The sequence below is a fragment of the Calypte anna genome, chromosome 5A, assembly GCF_003957555.1.
Source record: "Calypte anna isolate BGI_N300 chromosome 5A, bCalAnn1_v1.p, whole genome shotgun sequence".
In the NCBI taxonomy this organism is placed as follows: domain Eukaryota; kingdom Metazoa; phylum Chordata; class Aves; order Apodiformes; family Trochilidae; genus Calypte; species Calypte anna.
In genome coordinates, this window is record NC_044251.1 from 27510048 (window position 1) to 27522491 (window position 12444).

The following is a 12444-nucleotide window of genomic DNA, read 5'->3' on the forward strand; positions in this document are numbered from 1 at the left end:
AACTATTTCTTTGATGCTGTGAGAAAGTTAGCAAGCCTTCCTGAACTGGATGGGAAGTTTGTGATAAGGAAAGATCTGAATATTGTTGCTGTGTATGTGGGCTGAAATAAGCAGAGAGATTGCTAAGATATAGTTGAGAGGAGTCTGGAACTGAAGTGACTGGATTTCCTGCAGCAGAAATTCAGTGTGATCATTGTGCCACAGCTACTATGGAAGAGAAGATAGAAAAGAAATAATGCTTTGTCAATCACACATTTTAAGGCTGGATAAACAAGCATGCATGTAATCTTTTTTTAAAAAACAGAAAAGCACTTTGGTAGGTAAAAAACAGGATGTCTTTATCAAATGTTTTGTTCCTTGCTCTGACAGCACTAGAAAGCAAAAGTAGCAATCATATCCATATGCCTCATAAAAAAACTTTTACTCTCTTGAATGCTGCTCTACCAACCCACCAGAGCCACAAATGAGAACAAAGATGCTAGCAAACTCTGAAAGTGGTGACCAAATGAGAACAAAAAAACCCCAGAAACAACCCAACCCTCCCAAAATATATGAAACTTTAAAACTGCAGATAAGGTGAGTTCTTCCTCAATAATGAGATTTTATTATCCAAGGATGGGAAGTCCAACATATCACAAGGCAGCCATATGGTAAGGGAGGGTAGTTTAGCCCTGATTCTGTTTTGCTAAGGGTGCTCTGAGAAGAGTCTAACTCCTGCCTCCAACATTACTGACACTGGGCTGGCTTAAAGTGCTCACATGGTGGTAGTAGTTATGATAAAGTACAAATTACCACCCAAAGAGATTTTTCAGTTTTTTGCAGAACTGGAGATGTTTTAGCACAAGTATTTAGGCTACCATGCCACTAACCTTACAGCTGGCAAAACTTGGACTGACAAGTCATTGGATTTGCATTTAATCTGCCAGGAAAAAGGAAAGATATTTCTAATAACATACAGGAAGCCATTCTGGACTGCATGTTCATATCTCCTTTAATAGCATCAAAACTTTTTTTTTTTAAAGTCAAGGACACTTTCAGCTGGGAGAAAATCGACTGGAATCATGAACTGATGTCATTTTAGGGCATGTACCAGCAAGCAAGATGCAGAGGTTATACACTGGTATATTAAGTGGATGTAAATCAGGTGGCTGTTAGATTAAAAACCAGCTAATAAACTACATCACTCCTGTAAGACTTTAGAAATACTGTAGGGATTTTTTTTAAGCATTTTTCAACTTCTTGGAAAAATTGTCACCAAAGGTATTGCATGTTTTCAAAGGGAAAGATAGATTGAGTCCATAAACATGTCCACGTGGATGAATCTGAAAAATAAAAAAGAGAAGAGGATTTTATTCATTAAAAGAGGATCTTTAAATTAATAGACTCAGTAAGAATGTTTTAGAATGCAGGGAGCCAAGACGACACTACTTGTGTTGGATCCAGAGTTGATTAATGTACTGTTATCGCAATACCCATATGCTTATTCAGCCACTCAACTACAGGCTTACTCAAGATATTTTAAGCTTAAAAGTCCTCTGCCACATAAATCCCATTGTATGTTTGTATAATATTTACCAAGATAATGCCTTGCGTAGGTGAGATAAAAAGCAGTCTCCTCTCTTCCGTCTCCTCCTTTGTGCTTAGAAGGATTTTCCTGAGCCACTCTGTCCCCGGGCAGCATGATCAGCTGCCCTCAGCCTCAACATGGCAACAAACTTCTTTTACAAGATGATCAAGTTCTAGGAAATGCTGGATTCTTAATCCAAGTTTAAATTATTTCTTAACATTAGTTCTAGATTGAAGATATTTCTGTAAATTTAAGCTTCCCTGACCTATTTTAAAACATTTTAAATAATCCTAATTCTTTGTAGTTACATTAGATTGGTAAGTATAGATAAAAGCAAAATAGATAAAGCAAAAAATAGATTAAAGCAAATAGATAAAAGCAAAATAAGAAAATCTGGGGGGGGGGAAAGAAGCTAGTGTGTAGGATAAATAGTAGGAGAGATTTATGGCTAACAAAACAAATGTGCTGAGCCTGGCCTTTCAAAATCTTCATCAGCAACGAGATTAGACTTGTCAGACTAGTAATGATACCTGACAAAGGCAAATATTAGACATGGCCATCCCACATGTTAGAGAAGAAGAAAGATTTCATTCTCATTTTAGCATAACCAATAGGTTAATGAGGGTGATCTTATCTATCAAACAACACAAGAAAGAAACAGTTTTCATCTCTATTTTCGTAGGAAAATGAGAAAATTAGAGGAGACTTACATGAACTGACCTTAATTCAGAAAGAAAGAGAGCTAATGGCAGACATAACATTATGGAAATAAACTGAAATAAGGAGGTTTGGGAGCCAGAGGGATTCAGAGGTTTAGTTCACTTATATCACTAGTGGCATAAATACATATGCAGTTGGAGAGTGGGGGAAAACCATATCCCTACAGTTTTGTACATGCTTTATTCAACTGTTCTGGCAAATTTAACTGCATTTGACAGTGTTCAAGATAGTGGGTTCCTACCTTTTTCTTGGAAACAAATGGGCAAGTAGAGGGGGATGGCTTGAGACAGCACAAGAGAAAAACTGTGAACACCATGACCCTTTTTAGAGGACGAGGATGGTGAGAAGAGTGAGAGTAAATGACCAGTTTGTTCCTTTCATATTTGTTTCCCTTCATTTTAGAGAGAAAAATCTGTATGTATATTTCTACTCTGCATATATTTGTATATACATTAATTATTCATTAGCATGAAAGCTCCAATTTGAGGGAAAGATTTGCAGATTACATTCTCACTACATGCAGAGCTCCTCAGCACTTAGTGATTCCTTGTTAAGTTTTGTGTATACCATGTCAGTAAATAATTGAATTAACTGTTATGTAGAAAAGAGCAATTAGAGGTTGCACAAAGATCACTTACGAGAAAAGGTTGAAAGACCTGAGGCAATTATTAGGGTACACAAGCCCAGATCCAAGACAGACACTCTAGCAAGACACATAAAAGATTGCTGCAAGAAGAAGGTTAAAATATTCTGATGTCTCCAGAAAGCAAAACAAGTAATGGTCTTAAAATGACACAGGTACCTTTAGATTAGAGAGTGGAAAATATTTTCCAAGGATAAAGTTCCAAAGCACTGACCTAGGAATGGTTATTAGCATTCAGGCCTACAAACATGGCCATACAAACAGTTTCTTTCAAGGAAAGAGATGTTTGGTATGTTTGTTTTTCCTTTCTCCTCTGGACTTTTTGTGGAAAGAGAGAAATTGCCTAGGAAATGTAATATTTCTATCAGGCCAATTATCCAGGTGGAGATCTGCCAGGGAGGAGGAGCTGAGGTTTACTTTATGAGACTTCATTTTCTTTCTTTCTTTCTTCTTTCTTTCTTTCTTCTTTCTTTCTTTCTTTCTTTCTTCTTTCTTTCTTTCTTTCTTTCTTTCTTTCTTTCTTTCTTTCTTTCTTCTTTCTTTCTTTCTTCTTTCTTTCTTTCTTTCTTTCTTCTTTCTTTCTTTCTTCTTTCTTTCTTTCTTTCCTTCTTTCTTTCTTTCTTTCTTTCCTTCTTTCTTTCTTTCTTTCTTTCTTTCTTTCTTTCTTTCTTTCTTTCTTTCTTTCTTTCCTTCTTTCTTTCTTCTTTCTTTCCTTCTTTCTTTTTCTTTCTTTCTTTCTTTCTTTCTTTCCTTCTTTCTTTCCTTCTTTCTTTCTTTCTTTCTTTCCTTCTTTCTTTCTTTCTTTCTTTCTTTCTTTCTTTCTTTCTTTCTTTCTTTCTTTCTTTCTTTCTTTCTTTCTTTCTTTCTTTCTTTCTTTCCTTCTTTCCTTCTTTCTTTCCTTCTTTCTTTCTTTCTTTCTTTCTTTCTTTCTTTCTTTCTTTCTTTCTTTCTTTCTTTCCTTCTTTCCTTCTTTCTTTCCTTCTTTCTTCTTCTTTCTTTCTTTCTTTCTTTCTTTCTTTCTTTCTTTCTTTCTTTCTTTCTTTCTTTCTTTCTTCTTTCTTTCTTCTTTCTTTTCTTTCTTTCTTTCTTTCTTTCTTTCTTTCTTTCTTTCTTTCTTTCTTTCTTTCTTTCTTTCTTTCTTTCTTTCTTTTCTTTCTTTCTTTCTTTTCTTTCTTTCTTTCTTTCTTTCTTAAAAAAAAAAAAAAGCAAGAGCACAAAAGCCTGCTACGAGGAGCCAGCTACAAGGTATAAGACACTGATTTCTGCATATGTGCAGAAGCAATGTGCACAGCAATGACTCTCAGTGGAGGAATAAATATGTGATTGAAATGCACCTGGTAATTATATTTATGGTGGAAATATAAATTTCATGCAAATAATTCTGGGCACATACTTCTGCCCTGATCAGTGTCAAAAGCAAGGGAATAGGAACACCTACAGAAACAGATACTGAAGAAGACAGAGCTTAGAGACATCTGCTTACACATACCAGTTTAATATTTGGGTCTGGACAAGTCTGAATAGGATTACCAAACAGTTGAAGTGCAAGATGGTCTCGTCACTACATACAGAGAAAAACAGCATCAGCCTCAAACCAGGCAATGCTTCCTTTAATGTACACTTGTACAGAGAGCTGAGAAAAAGCTTGTCAGAAAAGCTAAATGCACTCCACTTAGGGCTCAATTTCTATCCCACTGAAAACATGAAAATTACTTCTGTCCTTGTGCTCTGTGTGAGTACCCTTTTGCATCTTTTCTGCAGATGATACCTCTGCACCTTTGTAGCTGAGTGGTGAGGGAGCTGTATGGAAAACACAAAGGTCTGAAGTAGAATAAAGAAGGTGTGAGGTGAAAGCCTCAAATACTTGTATGATCAGGAAATTCAAGGCAGGACAAAGTGTACTAGATAAAGCAATCAGGGAAAAGAAAAAAGGTGAAGTCTAAAGGTTAAAAGACTACAAACATGTCACCACAGATAGTGGCTTCTAAATAACCCATGTGACTAAGCAATGGGTAATGTATTGTTAAAATTATGGAATAAGGTAATGGCCAGCAGTATCCTTAATGAGGTTATTTATTGCAAATCTAGTTCATCAGGATTTTCATACCCATAAAATATCCACTGAAAACAAATGTGTATTATGGAGTGTATATAGCCAGAATAGGATCCTCTGAACTTAATTTCTCTTCTGTCTTCATCTCAGTCAATAATGGGAACCATCATATCTGGCTGACATACTTCCTAAACCTCACTGAATGGACTCCCATGGTAAGAATTTTTTCCTGACCACAATACATGTCTAAATAGTGATATATTAGTATTATCTTGTGGATATCTGCACAAAGATTCCAGACTAATTACCCATTGCCATGGTCAGGAAGAATCCTTTTTTCTCTCTCTGTTGGTTAAAATAGACTTCCCGTGTTATTATACCCAGGCTTGCCCAGTCAATCTGCACACTTACAGCTCCAGAAGTAATTTGTGTAATTCATAGTTATGCCAGAAAATGGCCACACTGGCCTACGAACCAGCACACACATCACCAGCTGCATTTGCCTTTCATGCTGGAAGCCTGTTGAATTCTGTCAGGCTTGGATCTGTTATGCTCCTTATCAAGACTTCTCATAGCCCTCAGAGGCAATTTCAGCCAAGGTGTTTAGGAAGATCCTGGGCAGTTTTATTGCACTGGAGTTGTTGATTTCTCACCCACAGGATCAAGAATGTGTATGCAGATGATAGCAGTTTTTCAAAGAAAAAGACCCAGAAACATGCTACATGCAAACTGAGGTACCTTCAGGACAGATGAGACCTTTTGTACTTATCTTCTGCAGTTCTACTTCCAAGAAGGGAAAACAAATATCATTGAGAGAAAGAAAAAGGAGAAAAATCTTCAATATCAAATTAGAAATTGTGACAGAAGACAGATATAATAGAGGTGAACAGCAAAAATGTTAAATTGCCTTATATATTTTTGTTGAAAAAAATGCCTGTTTGCAAACTTTTTCACACAAATGTTTTGCCTTATCAAGCTTCAGTATGTATCAATAAAGAAAGACAAACACCACTAGTTTTTCATTCATTACATCAAATTGCATCCCCATGGTAAAGGTAAACCTTTACCCCTTTTGAGAATTATTTTTAGTATCTTGAGCCCTTTTCAACAAACAATGCATGAAAGTGCATGAAGAAAGGCACGTGGCTGAATGCAAATAAACACCCAAATCCTCAAATATCATTTTACTCACCAGACTTTGCATTGTCAAAGTTGGTCCTTTTAAAATGTCACTAAGCACTTTTGGTCTCCTAACTTGGATAGCTCTGGCAGCATGTAGTAGGGCTGGCTTTATTTCCTGTTAGAAAAATAATATACTATCTCTGCCACTTTTCCATGGAAAAAGGAAATAAGGTAGTGAGAGCACTGTAGAAAAATGTTTCATTGTGATTTATTACAGGAAAAGAAAGAAATAGGACAAATGAAAGAAAAGGAGAGCAATAATAACAGAAAGCTTGAAAGAATGTATGTGTGTGCACCATACAATTGATTTATAGTGTGCGAGAAGGAATACAAGCACAGGCTAACTTTGTGTATTTCATCTTGGTGCAAAAGTAAGGATGCAACTGTGGAGATGGAGCAACCTTCCCAGGGTATAATGAACAGTAGTCTAATTGTAAGTATCCCAGCTGTGACTTAACTATGTGTTTTAGCCTGGGTCCATTGTATTGCACCCCTGAACCTTGTGTATACTCATGTATCTGCAATTACATTAATTATAGTTAAGAATTTCCAATTTTTAAAAGTTCCCTACAAACTCCTGTTGGCTTACCCTCATGTTTTCCATGCTAGATGTTTATAGAACATTTGCTTTCTAATAATTTTCAGTTTATAAATCCTTCAACCATGCTGAGGAACGGTGTGTGTCTCTATAGGTGTGTCTCTAGAGGTGTGTCTTCTCTAGCTGAGATGGTCCTGTACCTGTGTGATTTGGAAAATTCTACTAATTATTAAAAATAATAATAATAATTGAAGGTCTTTTAAATGCAAGAAAACCACCTCTGGCTCTGGAAGTTCATGAGTCAAAATCCCAGGGACAATGTCTCTGAGAAGTACCTCTCAAGTCCTGTTCCACACCTTCCCTCATCACCTGCAGTTGGCCACTTCCAGAGGGGGATTTGTGCTTTGACTGGCACAGCTTCACTAATACAACCAAGAGGCATTGTTATGTTCAAATCATGGTCATGACTTTTTTTCTGTGTTTGTGAGAAGCCAGTCACATCTAGACAAGTTAGATCCCTTCAAAACCCAGAAGTGTGTTGAAAGCTGCGTGATTAAAAATTCTCTAGCAAGTGCATCAGCAACTGAGCATGATCTAGTACCCAATGTTCACACATTCTGACCAGACCTGCTTTGCTCTGCTTCATGCATGGAAAATCATTTTCCTCTTTAGGTCCTCCTGGCTGTACCTCAGTCTCCCACCTGGAATGTGAAGATAATAACACTGCTTGCCTCCCAGGCTGTGTGTGAACCACAGGTCATGGACTGATGTGACAGCCTGAGTGATGCAGGCTTACTTGGGAGTGTCAGTGCAGTCATGCAAGGCAGGTAAGGTGCCTTCATTTACCACAGGGTACATTTGGGGGCTATGGGCAGACAGAGAGCAGAGAACTGAAACTTTTCATCTTAGCTTTTCCTCCAGTAACCATTTCTCTGCCCACACTCAGTCATGCAAAATCATAGACAACAGTCATACAAACTTAGAGGGCAAGTTCAGACCTTTCTATTTCATGATGCATTTAAGTGATGAATGGCATAAGTCTGCATACTGAATGTTGAGAATGAAATAAAAGTTTTAATGGGAACCCATCCACTGACCATCACTTTTTTTTCAGCCCTTGACATGTGATATATTTTCAATATATTGCATGAAGCAAAGACTTTAGTTCAGATTTGTTGTTGTCTAATAGTGTAACATGGCACATATGAAAAAAAAGGATGAATTAAGATGATATGACCAACCTTTATATTTCATTGCTATATATTTTGCAATTTGTATGTTTATCAGCACATTCTAATATAGAAAATAGCTACCAAAGCCCTATTTCAATATACTTAGAAAAGTGAACCATTAACTTTCTAAGTAAATGCTGTGTGACTATGTATCTCTTTTGCCTCTCCTACTTAACAATTTCCCTTCATGAACCGTGAAAAACCTGGGACTCTGCTCAAAGGGGGAAATGGTAATCTTTTTAAAGAAAATAATTTTGTCAAATGCAAAAATCAAAACTAAAGCCCCAGTCATTTTCTTGCCATGAATTTTGAGGAAGTGATTTAATCATGCTGTGATATTGTGGCTATTTTCTACCTTTGTTATTCCAATCTTCTTACAATAAGAGCTATAATACTAAAAATTGTATGAAATTTATTTCTAAAATTTACTTTCTGCTTTATATATGAATAGAGACCTGGAGTTTTTGTACAGAGGCTTTGTACATTGTGTAATTTTCCATCTGCAGCTAGCTGTGAATCTCTTACTTTTCATTCTGCAGACAGAGAAGTTCAGGCCATTCAAACTCTGCAGCAGCCCCTGCATTGTATCAGATCAGGGCCTGGACTCTGGGGACAGCAACCTGTAAACTGAAAAGGCACCTGTAAAGTTTCAGTGGTAATTAATGAAGCTGTATGTCCCTTGTGATAGAATTAAATATTCTGTCAATTAAATTAAACATTAAAATACACTCAGCCTAGCAGCCACAGGATGCTTGGAAGCAGCTGCTGATATAGCAGACATTAAAAAACATTATAGAATAGGACAGTGAAAACAAGTTCTCCTTCCTTCCTCTTTCTCCCTGTCACTTCTGTAAGTCCTTGCAACCTGAGAACATCAGTTATTGGAATAAAAAATGAAGACCACAAAGAAGCACCAAAAAAAGAGATGTCCCGACTGTAGATTCCCTATATAATGCATGATTTAAAATATTAAACTTCCTGCATAGTTTTCTTTCTAATTTTGCAAATGGAAGTATTTTTTTACATTCTCAGGAACTGTAAAAATATAAATGAAACTAACTTAATAGTGCTGATGTAAATTTCATGTCTCTCAAAGATGAGGCAATTGCAAAGATCACACATGATATTCAGAGACAAAAATATGGGTAAAATTTTTGAAAGAGTTGCTACATTTTATCAGAACAGTCAGAGAAGTGTGTTTTCCAGGTTACACATAATGTATGATTGCTTTTATGGCACTTCATATATTCAGCACTACAATATATCCAGGACTTACAGGATTGTGTTACATTTATACATTTTAAATATTGAATTAAGACAAGATTATTCCTACTTCTTGGATTATTTTTTTTTTACTTCTGTGGATCTTGTAGTCATCTTTTCTAGTGTCTGAGAACATGATATATTCACAATGATTAAAATGGTGGTTGTGTGCAGCTGGAGTCACATGATGCAGAAGTTGAAGGTTGGGAATTAATTTTGTTTATTATTTCCAATGTGTTGCTTAATCTGTCATGAGGCAGGATGGGTTTTTTATTAACTCATGCCAGTACTAGCACCATCAGTATGTTCTGATTAGGCAGCAGGGGTGAATGTCTCCTCGATGGGTTAAAGTCCTAATAAGGACCAATGATAACTGTTAATTCAGATCTGTAGGGAAACAGTTTGGAGCCTTTGGTCCTACAGAGAAAGCTCTCCATGACTTCCCCAAACCTTGTGGGTTCCCCATCCATAGAAAGATGATTACCATGATTAAAATATAAGAAAACTTCTGTAAACCAGAGGAGTAGGATTCCTGTGAATTTTTCCAGACAATACTTGTAAGGTGTTATCTGACAAAATGACATCTAGAAGCTCTGGGGAAATGTTGTGTGTAACCCACCAACAATGTATACACCATTATAATCAGAAACTCAGGAGAACAGGTCCTCAGCAGAGGAGGATATGAAGGGGCAGATCTGTAAGTGTTCTTCATTCACATTCTTGCTGTTATCTCAGACATGAGTAGGAGTTCTCCCATGAGGAAAGCATAGTGGTTAGTTTCTATGTGTTGATACAGAAGATTGTTTAGGAAACAAATAAAGGGGGGCGATGGAAGAAAGAATCAAACAAAACCAAACCTAATATGTACATTTTAACAGCTAACCTTACTAAGAATAAGTATTTACTTGTAACAGCCATAAAGCCTGAAAAACTTCAAGTACTTCAGGTTTGGGACACTGAATCACAGATGATGAGAAAGAAAGAAGTTACAGTTGCAAACATGAGGACATCCACAATGCAGGACTCGCTCTAAAGAGTTTGATAGAGAATATAAATCATAAAATGTACATAGACAAGATTGTGAGAGGTATCTTGAGATCTCACATATAAATCTGGCATCAACCAAAAGGTGTTGACTTGAAACAGCAATAGAAAATTGATGAAAATACTGTCTCTAAGTCAGAGTAGACTTACTTGTTAAGAACAAGTAAATGTGAAGTTTGACTGGGGCAATTGTGAAAGAAGATCCTTTCTCATTGTTTTGTATGTGACACGAGCTGTATTCTTGAAACTGCATCTTCCAATTTTGCCTTAGCTGACCTGTCAGGTAACAAGCTGCTAAATAGCTTTTCACAAAAAAAGTTTTGTTTTTTCTTCTTCTTTGCTCAGCATCATGTGCTCAATATGCAAAACAGATGTCTGGGGCTCCACTTCCCCTTTCAGCTAAGGAGTACACTAACTTTGAGACTAACAACATCAAAGGAGAAGTGTTTTTTTCTTCCACTCTACTACAAAATCTGAGCCAAAATTAGCTAAAAATTAACCTGCTGTTTACTTCATCCCTATACATACAAAGCCATAGTTTCTCCTCTGATCTATTAGAAAACCCAGAATCCTTCCTTCCTCTTGAACGTCCTTTTATATAATTAATTATAGTAAATATTCATAAGTATCACACACTGCTGGAGCAGTACTTTGTTCCTTATAGAACATTAGTAGTTCTCACTTAAGAAAACTAATTTTTGAATTCTATTTTTAGTCAAGGTCTATTTTTAGAGGCAAAACTTGCCCAATAATGTAAACAAAAAACCCAAAACAGATCAAAACAGAGTGCTGAGCACGTGCTTAATGCCAAACCCCTCAGTTTCAGTGTGTGCAAGTGCCTTTTTTCCATGCAAACCTCTAAATGTTGAAAAAAGAAAATGGGTCACTTGAATTCCTTATCAGGAAAAGTCCTCAAAAAATCCCTTGAGTTTTTGTAGAAGAGAAACTGAAGACTGAAAAAATCAGGCTATAAAGTTTATACTGTTTCTCTAGTGGTTCCAGAATATTCCCTTATAAGGGAGTCCCTACAGATGTGTGAAGTCCTTGTGTGAACCTCACCTGAGACCAAGTTGCTTCTAAGACTAGTCACAGTTCCTCATATGAACTTATCCTGAAAAAAAGTTAAGACAACCTCAGTATATTTACATGTTACCCAAGCAGGGTTCACCTTTGATTGCACAGCACCTTTCAAGTGTTTTCAGCACAAACAAGGTGACATTTGTGTTCTCATACAGGACAAAAGTATGGGAAGGATTATTGCAACAGAGTGAGCTTGGACTTCTGAGAAAAGTTTTGTGAATCCAGGAGGTAAAAAAAGGACACCCGTAGTTATATTTTATTTGTTGTGCTGGGGTGTGTGCTTGTGTGTTTATGTCTGGGGGGCTGCATGTTCCTTGGTATCTTACAGTCACCCTCAAGGATCAAATCATTCCATTAACGTGTTCTCCAAGTTGTGGAGAGTAAAAACAAATGCCCTGTGTAGTGTCTTCTGGTTGAAATGCCTGTTATTTATTGACAGTATCAAATCCAAGATGGGGTTTTTTTGTTTGTTTGGGGGTTTGTTTTTTGTTGGCTTTGGAGGGTTTGTTTTGTTTTGGTTTGTTTTTTTTCCCAGTGGGCAAGTATTCAAGTTGTAACTTGGAAGGTTTAGATTGGATGTTTGGGAATTTTTTTTTACAGGCACCAGAACAGGCTGTCTAGGGGAAGCATCTCTCCACCATCACTGGAAGGATTTAGAAAATCTGTGGATGCGGTGCTTAGGGACACGTTTTAGGGGTGAATTTAGCAGCGCTAGGCTAAGGGTTGGACTTGACAGTCTTAAAGGTCTTTTCCAACCAAAAAAATTCTGATTCTGTGACCTGGGGAAGAGAGAGGAGAAGAAAAGCTTTCCCGGACGGCACACTCCGACCAAGTCACCCACCCCTCATTTCTGGGCAGAGGCAGCCAAGGCAGCTCCTGTCAGCTCCAGCAGCCACGTTACAAACCACCACCCCTAAGAACCCCGTGTCAGGAAAAGGCAACACCATACCCGACTGTTCTCAACAGCCACGACCAAGACCTCCCTTGACCCCACACACGCCGGGGCAAGAGCTCCTCCTATCACCAGAAGACAGAGCTGCAGGACACACGGTTCCCTGGGGGCCAGGGGGGACCCTCCACAGCCCCTGCCCCTCCTCTCCCGCCGGGCGGGCGGGGCCTGAA